The sequence below is a fragment of the Poecilia reticulata genome, linkage group LG13, assembly GCF_000633615.1.
Source record: "Poecilia reticulata strain Guanapo linkage group LG13, Guppy_female_1.0+MT, whole genome shotgun sequence".
Taxonomy (NCBI): domain Eukaryota; kingdom Metazoa; phylum Chordata; class Actinopteri; order Cyprinodontiformes; family Poeciliidae; genus Poecilia; species Poecilia reticulata.
Genome location: NC_024343.1, coordinates 22,808,505 through 22,823,361, shown reverse-complemented (window position 1 = coordinate 22,823,361; position 14,857 = coordinate 22,808,505). Strand labels below are relative to the sequence as shown.

The 14,857-nt window shown below is 37.4% G+C and overlaps 1 protein-coding gene across 3 annotated transcripts in view; it reads right to left on the bottom strand.

The window, feature by feature from the left end:
* The window catches only part of lsamp (limbic system associated membrane protein), a 761,955-nt gene that overhangs the window by 170,918 nt on the left and 576,180 nt on the right, over window positions 1-14,857 (bottom strand). The gene's annotated exons all lie outside the window — the stretch shown is intronic.

The window sequence follows — 14,857 nt, the reverse complement described above, 5'->3', positions numbered from 1 at the left end:
AAAAACAAAATCACCTGAAAACACCACCCACATAGTGAAACATGGTTGCGGGTTCATGCTGTTGTGGGGTCGTTTTACTTTTGCAGAGACCAAAAAACTGGACAGAGTTGGTGGGAAGATGCACAGTGCTAAATAGAGAGCAATCCAAGAGGAAAATCATGTTAAATGGTGGAGGTTCGTCTATCCAGTGGGATAACAACCCGTAACATACAGCCAGGATTGCTACGAAATGACTGACATCAATGCACTTTAAAATATATATTCAGAGGCCTTTAATCCAATGTAACAAAACTTGAACTATTTTGAAACATCTTCGTTTCCTGATGTGTAAAAGTGGCAGAGACATATTTCAAAAGACTTGCAGCTACAATGGCAGAAAAGTTAGGTTCCAAAAGGTATTGTCTCAAGTTGACAGAAATGCACAGTACACTTTTCAGGTGTAAGAAAATGTGGACACCAACTATCTTTTCATTGACTGAGGAACAGTGCACTACCTAATGTGGTGTCACATAAAATCCCATGAAAGTAAACTGAATTTTATGGTTGCAACATGACAAATGTTTAACGGTAAAGCTTAACGGTATTAATAGATTTCTCAGGTACTTCAACAACCAAAAGAAGGATAATGTCACAATAGTTGTTGTTACTTTGTAACATGTGACCAACAAATTCGGCTTTCATCCATGGAAAGTTGTTTCATTACCACTCTCATTGTTGGTTCACACCCCTTTCGCAACCCCTCGCATCTTCATTGATTAGATCTGTTACATCTAGAGCCACAAATCATTTCCTTCTCTCACTTAAGAAGATAAACACATTTAACACAGACGGGTTTTTTACACTCTTGAGAAACTGAAAAATGCCCCAATGTGGATGAGTAAGATTATACAGAGAAAAGAGGAGAGTGGAGATATGCATGACAGAAGAAAATGAGGGAATTCTATTTATAGCAGTAACTATACATGCTATGCTTTGTTCACAGCAGGAATGTGGTTGCTCTGTACTGCAGAGATAGATATTGTTTTATACATATTTATCCACATAATCATACCAGATACCAAGAGAAAAAAAAGTTTGCTTGCAGCTCTTTGATAAAGACAATAATTAGCATGTATTTGTTCATATTCCATAGTTATTCAATGCTGATTATGGCTCAAGCTAAGCAGAGATTGAGAAGTGTATGAGAAAAATTCAGAGACTGAGCTCCTAAAACTTCTCTGCTCTTAGATCCCACACTCCACACTATTCATGCACCGCTCTTCCGGTAAACTTAATTCACAAGAGATGGGACCTACATTAGCTCAGTGAAGCAGTGCACGAGACAGAACAGAGCAAAAACCCTGCAAATGCTTTAACACCTGCTTGCATTCTTAGAGGGAAGAGGTGTATCCTTCTCATGTAGCTGCTGCAAATCCATCTCTTTTTTTCAGAGGGATCCTTTGATGCGTTGTATTCTGTCTATGCAAGATGTTCTGTGTCGATGTGACATGATCTGCATCAGATAGAGCCATAGCAAAAGCGGAAGTATGCAAGACATAGCTACAAAGCCAGGAAAGCTCTATACGTCAACATTGTTGCAAATTAAGACATGTCTTGGAAGGTGGGTCTCACACGGTAGACTTGCCTGATGCTCTGATGTACACAGGGTCTTTCGAAGGCTCCTACAAGCACAGCATTCAGAAAAGGTGCCTTGGATTTATTAATATAATTACAATAATTGTATGCATCAGTAAATTACTGCAGTAGTAGAAGTAGGCCAACTCCTGGTATCAGAAGAACCTTTTATATTATCCAGACTTTTAGCTGTGGGGTCTGGAACCAGATCATTCAGATACAGGAGATTATGCTCCGTAATACAAAGAGGGGTCTGTCTGTACCACAATAGCAGAGTCCAGAGTACAATGATAACAATTAAATCAGACCAATTCAGTATTTATCACAGTTATTAATAACAGTCATGGTTTGAAGCAAAAGTACCGACGCCTCAAACTGAACAAACAGCTATACCCAATTTCTTTCAAAAGTCATGATTTTCAGCAGTAAGCATACATCCAATAATTCTGCAACAATTAAGTTTCATAGTTTGTGTAGTTAATCTTAACAATATGGATTTAGTGCAACAGAAACAATCTGAAATTTGTCAGACAAATCATCTGGCGGTGGTTACGCTCAAACTGAATCAAGATCATTTCTACTCAGAGAAAGTTTGCTCAAATTAACATTTTTGTTATTAAAGCCTGCAATACTATGGGTTACTATGCGTAGTGAGGTTACTATGGTACTTGTATTAACCATATAAGTACCATAGAGTTGCTATTGTTTTAGTTTTTCTTTTCAGAAATAAACTTTCAGAAATAAACAATTTAGTAAACTTTGCAAGTTTACTAACTTGCAAATCCATCTCTTACAGTGTCTTATAATGTAGACACTATAAGACACTGTAATATTTAAGATGTGTGGCTGGATTTCAATGTGTTTCCAAAAGCAAACTATGTGTAATTGAAAGCACAAAAAATGTGAATAAGGAGTGCAAACCTTGGGAGGCCTAAAACAAAGTACCAAGTAACATGGGACTATTTCTTAGTAGTAAGAAAAAATTAGCATCCTCCAGCTTTAGGTGTATGGTAAAAGTTGTAGTGGCAGATTTCAACCCTGGTAATGTGATTTGGACAAACAATGGGACAGGAAAGTGGCTCCAGAAAACAATTTTGGTTCAAATAAAAAAAACCTTAAAAACTACTACAAAGTTTAATATTGTTTTATTCAAACCTTTTGATGAAGTTAGTGGAAAAAGTAAACCACATACATATAGAACTGTAAAAATTGGGTTACGTTATTGTAGCATCTGCGGGAATTAATATTTTTAGTAAATGAAAGCAATTCACACATCACAAAAACTAGTTACATTTTTTTGTGTAAATGCAATACCACAAAACTATGCAGTTGGTATTTTTACTCTAGTTTATCATGTTAGATTCTCATGTCAGATCACAGTAAAGGAAAAGTGCTCTCAATTCAGCTCAAACCTGCTAAATTGAGAGACAGTTTGGAGTTTAATTACAAGAGTTGGATGGGTTTCTGAGAATGATAAGCTGTATGATGATTTTTAAGGTACTCTAGGTTATGCAGGAATATGTGGATGTGTGGGCACATGTAATAATGAAGTACCTGTGAAGTTTAATCCCCTGAGATGGATTGCCCAGTGCATTGTGAAACTTGCATCTGCAATCCATCCATCCATGCATCCATCCATCCATCCATCCATTTTCTTTACACCCTTGTCCCTTAGTGGGGTCAGGAGGGTTGCTGGTGCCCATCTCCAGCTAACATTTCGGGCGAGAGGTGGGTTCACCCTGGAAAGGTCGCCAGTCTGTCGCAGGGCAACACAGAGACACACAGGACAAACAACCATGCACACACACACTCACACCCAGGGACAATTTAGACAGACCAATTAACCTGACAGTCATGTTTTTGGACTRTGGGAGGAAACCGGAGTACCCGGAGAAAACCCACGCATGCACAGGGAGAACATGCAAACTCCATGCAGAAAGACCCGGGCCAGGAATCAAACCTAGAACCTTCTTGCTGCAAGGCAACAGCTCACCCAACTGTGCCACTGTGCAGCCCTTTGAATCTGCAAGTTATTTAATTATTGTTTATTTTGAAACTCAAATTTAAAAATCCCATTTGTCCACAGATATCACGTTTCATGGAATAAAAGGGGGAAAAAAAGACAAAGTTAATAGTGCAGCAAACCTATCTGGTTATGAAATAAATATAATAGCATGCTCTGTTTTTCAAACTGCAATACTGGAGACAATACGTTTCTTTGGAATCATATTGGCCTCTAATATGAACGATTAGTGGTTTCAACAAAAAGGGTTGTCTGATCGTGGGAAAAAACACGAAGGTCAGACAACATGTTCTTAATAACTGAAGATTTATTTTAACTGACAAGCTGTTAACAGTTGTTAAACTGTTCATTGTATTGTAATCTGGATATAACCTCATATTGGTGTTGCATTCTCATTTGCATGTTTATTGCCTGTCGGAAGGCCCCACTCTACCTTTGTTTAAAAGGTGCAGTTAAGCATATGCACTTTTAGTTACAAACACAGAAAGACAACTTAAAACCAAATGTCACATAGAAAGATGTTCTGACAGTTTTAGTCAAACTTTTTCAAACTGAATCAGCCAAAGTAATCTTTTTGGTAAGAGCTTGCCACGTTTGTATCACCATGTAGTGTTCCTCTATTAAGATGTTTGCAACCAGGGTGGACTACCAGCCACCACTTTTATTACCTCACCGCACTATCGCAAGTGTTTGTCAGGTTGATTTCAATTACTTCAATTTGCTATTCTGGAGAGGTTAAAACAACATTGTTTACAGAGGTTGCAAAACTCCTACTGTTTTCTGCATGGAAGATGGTGTCGGTGACGTGACATTGTGATCATGTTGTCTATTACTGCAGACAAGTTTCCTTGTGTAGACAGCTCCTTTGCTTCTGCTCTCAAATTAGCTGATGTGCTTTAGTGCAAGTGACAAAATCCCTGCAAACCAGCAAAGCTATGATGAATGGCAAGTAAGTAGGGATAGTGTGTGCTTATGATGACAAAATAGAGGGTATAAGCTTTGATGTCTTAATGTTTTCTACTTTTATAAATGCATCTACACATAGCAGGTTCCTTCAGAGAGAACAATATTTTTTGCAAATAACACACTATCTCATAGTTACTAAAACTGAGTGATCTGAGAGGGTATGCAAGCTTAAGTATTGGCTCCAACCTGTCCCTTTTTAGGTAAATTGCGGGTTTGTAAAATATTTTGGGTTTTTTTTGTGTGTGATGTTAATTTATAAAAAATAAAGCGAAATAAGTGAAATCCAATTCCCAATCTAATTTCTCTATTTCCTCATTTAATTTAAGCCATCCGTTTCATTTACATTTGGACACTTTGCTTTTCAGGAGAAAAAAAAAAACAAAACAAAAAAACTTAGTGGAATAGAAGAAAGTATGTTACACTTGTATTGCGAATGTAATGTCAGTCTGGTGTTAGGAAAAAGCTGAAATCTGGATCAGAAGCTTGTGTGGAGAACGTAATTTATCCATGCTACACGTGGAGCTTATATGTGTACAAAATGCCAGTGAAAGGGTTAATAATGTAAATATCTAGGACACCAATAATGAGTTTTCAGGCCTTGCAAAACCAACTCCTTTGGGATTAAATAACATTACAGCTGGAAACTGCTGCCCTGCTTTTTTACTTTTTTTTTCCTTTACATACCAATACAAAGTTTGCATAACATTGAAAGTCAATGCATGATTGGAATCAAGATAGGCACAATATGTTCCATAGTTTATCATATCAGGTATGTGCCACTTAGGTATGATGCCTTAAGAATGAATATTACTTATTGCTTTTTGACATATTGGCATATCATAGCTGTAAACTACCCTGTATTCTCTTGGAAGTTTACACAATAGACACACCAAGTGTTGCATACATGTGGAACAGGAAAACATTTTTTTTCTTTTACAACTACAGATCTGAAAAGATAAATGTGCATGGTAATGGCTGCATCATGCTCGGTGGACTTCTATTACTCTACAACAGGGGAGCAAGTAAGTGTTCTTGGAAAAGGGACAGAAAAATATCCAGGGCAATCCAGAGGAAAACAAAACAAACAAAAAACAGAAGCTGCAAAAAACGTGAGACTGTTGTGGCAGGAGGGTCACTTTTCAGTATGAGAGCAACCCTATACACCCAAGGGCTCTAACAGAATGGTTTATAGGAATGGCACACATCAGAATGGTCCAGTCAAAGTTCTGACAGAAATCTAATTGAGAATGTGTTGCATGACAAAGGGGCCGTACTATGTATTTTCTAGGTATAGTGTCATATTATAGCACAATAAAGTGATATTATATAACCTTCAGGTGTTATAAAAATGCACCATACATCAAATATGACTTATAATAAATTTGATTTTGTAATTTAACACTTTGCAGTACGGCCTCTGTCTCTTTAAAAACTCCTGTTCTTTCTGAAACTCCACCTTCAGGAAGTCATCACAACATTGCTCTTCTATTAACCCTTTAACAATGTTTTTACTAGCTGAGAATTAGCTCGTATAATCAGATGCACAGTTCCACCAGGTGTTTGCTAATTGATACTGGCTAACCTGCAGGAGCTGAATGGAGGATGGCTGCTTTGTCGCATGGAAGCTCGGAAGCTTGGTCCTCACAGGTGTTTTGCACAGCTGAATGGTTGCCACCAGAGATTAAAGGATTTCTCCAACAGGCATGAAAAAAAAATCAAGGCAACACTCCAGGTATGTTTTTGGTGAGGGAATAACTTTTTAACATGATAAACACCACATCTCAAAATAGTAGATTTGATATACTACTGCCCCTTTAAAAAAGCTATTCAAAGCTTCAGCTTGAGCTATTTTGTAAAGAAGAAAGGACAAAAATGCTTTACTCAAGATGTGTAAATATGGTAGAGACATACCCAAAACGATTTACAGTAAAATGTGGTCTTGTTTCCACTGCTCACTGCTCTATTTCAGATTAATGTGATACTTTTTTTCCAGTCCATCACAAAAAAAAATCTAAAAAATACTTTGCTTGTAATAATACAAAATATGAAAAAAAGTTATGACTACTTTTGCAATGCTTTGCATTTTTTGCAAACCAGCTCACTACCTCCCACTTGTTTCTTAAAATATTACAACTGCTCTGTGCTGATAATTTAACTCAAAGATGGCTACTGTCACAACCAGACAGTGGCCATCCAGCTGATATACACCCAATGTGCCTCATCTTTTGTCCTCACATCGCCACATTTACAATGCGTATGGACATAGAGTTGATTAGCTGTAACCCAGTTCGATACCATGCACCACATGTAGGTCACTGTAATCTAGGACCCCTGTGGCTGTTGTGATGGTGGAGGTAGTGTCTGCGTGAGCTGGAGACTGTCAGACAGGAGGACAGAGGGAAGTGTAACAGACCTTCAAAAATATGCAAGGCTTCAAAGTGCAGCAGGTCTGCCAGACCTCCTGCTGGGTCACAGCTTGTGGGAATTGAATGTCATTTGTAGCAGCATAAAACCTATAAAAAGCCACAGATTTCTATTGGATACGTTATTAAAGTACACAGTGGAATCTCAGTTATGGACATATTAACATTTGTCTAGAAGAGTTCATCAGGTAAACAGTTTCTACTCTGGTAAAGTCAGTGGTGTGTATCATTTAACAGAAAAACAAGCAACACATTCCAGTAGGCAGATTTGACAACATCTCACACCTCAAACACAATTCTCACTGAATAAACTTCAGCATGGCCAAGTGGGACTTTACCAGATGGCCAGTACACGATGTTTACGGATGAAAAACGCCATTAGTATATTAGAAACTAAGAGCCTGCCGAATGCTGATTGTTGCTGGCATCAAGATGTTAAAGAGTGAAAGAATTCTGAGGGACAGAGCATAGCTTAATTCATACCTAAATAATGAATAACCCCTACTCTACACATTCAGCTATCCTGTATACCACCATACTTAATATTTATTTATTCTGTAACACTCAAGCTCATTGTGGTTGCTTGGGTTGTTCACACAATTTATTAATGTCATATCCCTTAGTTCACCATGGCAGAAGCACTCAATTAAGTCACAATGTCAAGGGAGTTGATGAAAAATGTTAATAAATCAGAGAACCTCTCACTCCACTCACAGTAGTAAACCTAAACACAGCAAAATATGGAAGGACACGTTGTAACGGAATCAAGGCATGCTTAGAATTATAAGGTAGTTTAATGAGATTGTCAGAAATTATCTCAGAGGGCAGAATAACGATGAAGAACTGCTCTCATATTGAAATCAATTAAAACAAAGGTTTTCTGCCCTTATAGTGGGGATGTTTTTCCTCCATTAAATACAATGTTAATCAACCTGAATATAAAAAAAACAAGAGATTATACACCGTCTTACACTCAGAGTACAGTCATGGCGACATACTACCTTGCACATAATTGTAACAATTGTTTTGACGTGTTAAAAGTATGCAATATACATAATTGCTTTTTCTTTTGTCCATATGTTTTTGATATTTAACTAGGAAATCAAACAGCAATTGGGAGTGAAGCATAGAAGTCTACATTTAATGTCAATGTTAACCAGCTATTATAGTTGGCAATAGGTGACAGAAGTCCAGTTACTTCCTTTACTGATCCAGATGCACCACAGAAATGAACACAGCATAGAGATATACAATGTGGGAACAAAACATATTTCTCCCCTATATACATTCCTTACACGTTTTCTCATCTACATACTACAGGGTATACAAAAAGACCTTTACCATTAAGCCAAGATAACCTAAGCAACTGCAAAATGCAGTTTTCACATGAGAATTGAGGAAACAGCTCATTAACTGCAATTAATGACAGTTTTTGCAAAGCTGTCAAAAATGTAGAATAGAGACATCATTTATACAGAATCTGTCTGACAACATGAAGTAGTTTAACATACTTCCAAAAACAACACTGACTTAAAGAAATTCAAGGTCAGACGAAAAGCTAAATCTACTGACATCTGCAAGTATGGAAAGAGCTACAAAGCCATTTTGATGGTTTGTGACTGCAGCGAACTACAGATTTCAAGCACACATTCTGTGACTTCATGTGGTCAGCTCAGACAGCTGGACTGTCCCCTTAGTAGTTTGGATTGGAGTTTCTCCTATTTAACAAGATGTCTTATCTTCCATACATACAGCCAAAAACAAGACAACATTCCTGTAACCTAAACATAGTATTTTATTCCAAAACTACTTGTAACAAAGCCAACTTGCAAATGCTACAGACTGTCTTTCTAAAGGTAGGGATATATTACAGACATTTCAAGAAGCATCAATCTATTCAACATAGGGGATCCTCAGGGAATTGCACCCAAAAAAATCAGTTGCTTTGCCTACAAGTGTGCAGCCTTTCCATTTGTCATTTTCTGATGCACACCACAGGGGACATTTTAGAACAAACACAGATGAGTGACAAATCATTGAAATAAAAGTCTCAAGAACATTTTAGGCCACCACATCTCCCCAGAGCAGTATTTGCCCTCAATGTAACAGATTCTACAAGCCTCTCTGGATCTACTAAAGGAATAAGGCGCCATTCTTCAAAAATAAGGAAGAAGGAAAGAAGGAAGAATAAGGATGTAGTAGCGATAGTTGCATAAAAAGCAAATCGGATTAAGACAATGAATTTATAACACCCGGTGATGTTATAAAGGTTATCTTTCAAACTTTCACTGTATTGACTGTTGAGACTTAACTCCACAAGGACAAACAGATGAAAAGAATACATAAAAATTCTCTATGTGCGTATTCAGCCTGCTGTGTAAAACAGACACTTGTCTAATCTTGTCTAAGGTAGATTATGAATGAAGAACTCCAATGTCTGAGCCCCACCAAGACAGAAATAGGAAATTTAAAAAGTACAACCATATCTTATCTGGTTGAACTGATTATCAATAAGAATGATTATCAGTTTTTTTTCCCCATACCCATACCTTCTGCAGTCTTAACAGATGGGATCATTAAGACTCCATGCTCCAGTGGGGTCACACTGACCCCATGCTTTTGAGGGATTGTTTTGAGTAGTTCTGGGAATTGCACGCAGTCTGAGACAGTTGCAGCCCTCCTTCTCAGTCATTCTGAGACTGCTGCAGGGTTAATGGTGATGCCTTAAGAATTGACTTAGTGGGTACATAATTACAAGATGAAATTATTAAACAAGAGTCATACTTTGCTTTTCAACTCTTCAAGCATTTGGCATACCATGATGAATGAATCTTAAGAACTCTTTATAATTTTCCACTTTCTTCACCATTCTAACATTAATGCCATTTGCACTAAACGCAATAAAAAACATGGGAGCAAGTTGCCAGTCATTTTGTTTGCCTGATAAATCCCTTTTTGACACTATAAATAAGAGGGGGAAAAAAGCTACATTTTAAAATCTCAAAAATAATCAAGAAATTTGGCAAATACATTGTCTTGTGCTCCAGTACTTGCTAAAAAGACTTAAAGGCAGAGATAAACCTTTGTTGTTATTAATAATAGAGGACCCTTTCTTTAAAACCAATATGGATAACAGTCACAAACCTAAATTCTTGCGACAAATACAATACAGATTGCATTTGATGGAGTTCAGGAAGAGCAATTAATAAGATTAGAGGGACTGTGATAGAGGCCAGGGCATATGGCAGTAAGTTTGGCCTCCAGACAGACACTGATCTTGCACTAAAGAATGCAAAAGGTTTTGTTCACAACCTTGCAGTGCTGGAACTCAAAGCACAGATGAGAAATGTTCAGTAAGAGCATGCCGTCATATTTGGGTTCTTTTTTAAGACCAACATGAGACATGATGCCAGAAACACTTACGTAACAGTATGTGTTGCATGTGAAATGGTTTCAGGCTTATTTCTGCAAATAAAATAAAGTCCTCATGGTTTAATCATTTTATTTTGGTAAAAATAAGTACATTAAGGTCCAATCAACAAGCAAGAGAGAAATACTGCAACTGCGTTTTCCTTATGACGAAACATAATTACGGTATTCTCTGCAAATCCTGGCTTTCCTGCGTGGAGGGATTAAATGTCAGGTGAAAGATTAGAAGCGAGGTTAAGGCACACTAAAACAGAGTCCATAAACACACAGGAACATAGCGCAAGACAAAACCGGTCATTAGCACCGAGGCAGAGGACTCTTCGAGCCTTGAATGTTGACGTCGAGAGTTTGAAACAGTGAAACAGGAACAGAAACTGGCTGTCTCTGGAGGAAGCAGAGGAGCAGAGAGACATGAGGAAGGGATGTAAAATAGACATGAAAGAAATGTATTGCTTGGAGGAGGACAGGAGTGATGAGAAGGATCCTTTTTTACAAGTATAGCACATACTGGTAGCAAAACAGGATGTTTCAACGCAGAACTTTAAATTATCAACAGGTGCTGAAAATGTTTAAGTTTTTTTGCATAAAAAAAAAATTGTGAAATGGAAATAGTGTATTTTCTTTTTGGGCGGTCGTTAGTGAGAGTGGGAGAGGTTAGCATACCAGAGAAATGCAGCCGCAGCGTTTGTAGGGTGACATCTGACAGAACATTACACTGTAGTGCAAAAAAAGAACCCAAATGGTGGCTCCCACATGGTAAAAATCCATAGCCTGAAGCAGACTTACAGTTCCTCCCACTCACTGATCAGTCTCTTTCTTTTCTTATTCTCTTTGCCTCTCTGCATCTCTCATCGCTCCCTCTTTGCTAAATCATGAAGCAGATTTCTTTTCAAGTGCCAGCTTGTGTGTCATAGAGGAAACTGGCAACGTGTTCCTTTGTGCTCAGTAAATGAGGTGGAAGGTTAAGTATATACATTATGTATTTTAAAGAGCCCTCTTTCATATGCGAGTGGTTGGTGGGGATGCTCCATTTTTTCCACCAACAACTAAACAAAAGACACCTGGAAGATGCTGGCATCAGACTATGCTGTTGCTCCAAATAAGCCCATCTCCACTTGTTAACTCTGCCCCATAAGTAATGGGAGTTTCTCTGGTAGTTTTGAGTTACTACCATCATACACTTCACTACATCTCTATTAAGCACCCATTACACATAACATACAGGTGTGGTATATGAACAGAGTTTTAAAAAGACTCAACATTGATTCATCCTTTACTGCAATAGAATAACCACACTGTCTGAACACATTTGTGGTAAAAAATAAAAAAATAAAAAAATTGACAGCTGTGGTACTAATAATTGTATCTATGAATTTAAGAAAAAAAAAAAAAAAACATTATTGCTGTGTTATGAGCTTAACTCCAAGTAAAATGCGTAAGTATCAACAATCTACTTTCAACAAGTAAACACATACCTCTTGAACTTCAAACATTATGGTTAAAAGAAATTCCAGTGATAGTTTTAATATCCTCAAAAACTTGTGCAGAGTACTTTCAAAATGGTTCCTTAGTAGAAACATATCAGTGCATCACCAACAGGTTCACTGTTGAACATTGGGAGCTTGCTCTCATAATTTAACACCTGCTGACATCTTTAGAACAAAGGAGCACCTTAACACAGCTTAATGCTTCTGTGGTATGTATGTGAATATAAGAATTGCATCCCTGAGCAAAAGAAGAGGCCAGCCAAAATATCTAACTCTTGATTTTGGCCGAATAAAATGATCTGAGAACCTCAGATTCTAAAGAAAGCGTGTGCATCAATAATGCCTACAGGCGAGAAAGAAGCTGCATGCAAGAGAGGGAAGTCAAGCTGCTGTAAAATGAGCTAATGTCGGACAATATTGAGCAACTGCAGGAACATTTACAGGGTGAATTTGTACCTATACCTCTATGATTCAGACAACACACATATATGCCAACAATATTTTCTAATGACTGCAATTTCATTTTTTTTCCCCGTTTGTTTTTGTTTTTTTTCTCAAATGCATGCCTGAGAAGCAACAGGAAGATTGTAAAAGTTGAATGCTAGTGGAACTGCATATATGTAAGATTCATAGAATGAAACCCCAAATTAAATGTCACATTGCCAGATTCAACCTTATGAACCAAATGTCCTCAATAATCCTCCATTCCTCATACTCTTACAAAGATCAGACGGATCATTTGAGCACACAACACTCCCTCTACGTGTGATGAAAAGCAGCAGCCCTGCGCTCTGAAACACGTCCCTCAGGTTCTGTCTCTTTTGTCTCAGCTGTGATAGTGTGTCTTGTTTCTTGTATCCTGTGATCTCTCCCCTCCATCTCTCCTCGCAGCAAATAAAAACAACATTTATCACCTTCTCGCTTTGCTCCGTATGCCGGATTAGGGAGTTCTACATTCTACGGGCAACTCAGACAGTAAGCTGGAGATATCACAGCATTTTTAAACAGTTCTGAGTCTCATGTGATCAATATACGTTACCAATATAAAGCAGATTGCTCAGAGAAATCTCTAACAAATCTCTAACAAAACAAATGTTTTGTTAGCTTTGAGAAGAAAGTTCAAAATCTTTTTATTTTTTTTTATTTTACCTTGATGACAAGTTGAAACATAAATCTGTGAAGCATTGTAGGAGTATAGTTGAATGTGGAGTCATTTTGTCACTTTCACATTTTAAGGAATGAGTAACTGGATTTAGAAACTCATTTTTTAAATAAACATTAACCTTGGAATTACTGATTCCTTGATTTACTTTCATTGCAGTTTCTCTGTTGCCCCAGTAACTCATATTTATCCTTTGAAAAGGTGTTAGTTATATTTTATTCCTTAAGGGATGTTTTGTAGCATTTTTCCTCCTTATAATTCCATGTGTAAAAATATGTGCAAAACTTCAGCATCTTTTGATGTGTAACATCAAGAAAATAGCATGTCATGTGCAATAAATAATGAAGTCTGAACAGACCGTGCAAGCAGAGCAACATTAACTTTGCAATATGTATGTTGACAGCTAAAGTAGATCAGGCTTTCACAAATTTATGGACACTGAAAATGTCTTATTCCTGACTTTCAGGAGAAAAATGACCAAAAATGAAAAAAGTTAATACTGCATATTTAATTAGAAATGACACCAGCGACAGCAACCTCATGCTAATAATAATTGGAAAAGTTCATTGCTGTAATAAAAATGTAAATATTCTTAATTAGCATAAATTACAAGCATCTGCATTAGCCCTCCTACTCAAGCATATTATTTGCAGGATCATCTAGCCTAGGCCAGAACTGTTAGTATCTCATTACAAGCAACTTTCTTTGTCCTTCACGTTGCTAACATGGTAAAATAGGGCAATAGACTTCGTAACAAAAAGAGTTAATCACCAAGTTAAGCATCCGGAAGGAATAGACTGTCCTGTAATGTAGGACACAGGCAGACCATCAAGTCGATTTTGTTTGGAATGAGCCGTAACCAGAATGGGCAATAGAGAACATAAGTCATGGCATCATAATTCGGGCCTCTGATTGAGTTAAAAGAGTGAGTCAAGAGAGTTAATAGTCATATTTTTTGTAAACTTCATCTAGCGGTATACATGTACATGAAGTGTATATTGCTATATGAACTGCTTACTTCTCATGGTTACCTTTACAAGCCTACTGAATGGAGCCTGGGCCTCTGTGACATCTGCACGTCGGAAGTACTTTCAATTCGCAAACTACAACCACTCAGAGTCACACATTTTCAAAATGCCACATCTATCAAACTCCATCAAGTTGTGATAAGGCTGCAAATTGTGTCAGGGAGATATAATCTGTTTCCAATGTTCTTCCCAAAGATTTTTAACTAAAAGATGCATTGGCGATGACACCATAACTCCTCTAAATCCCTTGGGCGTTGAGGTTTAACCTGCCTAAAAAAACAATTTTTTTAAGTTCTTGGGGTTCCCATGCTAGTTTTTGATGCATCTCATTTGCACCTCAAATGGTTATTTATCCATCTCAACATGAAATGAAATTTTACAAAGTAATGCAAATGATGTAACCTTTTAATTCAGGTGTTTTGAAGGAAAAACACTTCTAAACGTTGTAAGTAACTAGCCCTTGCACACTAGAGTTTGAGACTTGAACAATGACAATGTGAATTGTAACACTCAATCACAGGTCTTAAAAGTTGTGCATAAGACATGCCAGTGCAACAAAATCAAACTTCTCAGAAATTATCATTCCTATCTCTGATATAATAAATCACATAAAGGTCTTGTAAACACTGCCTGAAAGCCCAGAGTCTTTGCTCTCTTCTCCTATTTTGCCTGATGCCTTTCATCACTAATTAATGGAGTTACAGGCCAATAAGGCAGTGTGACAA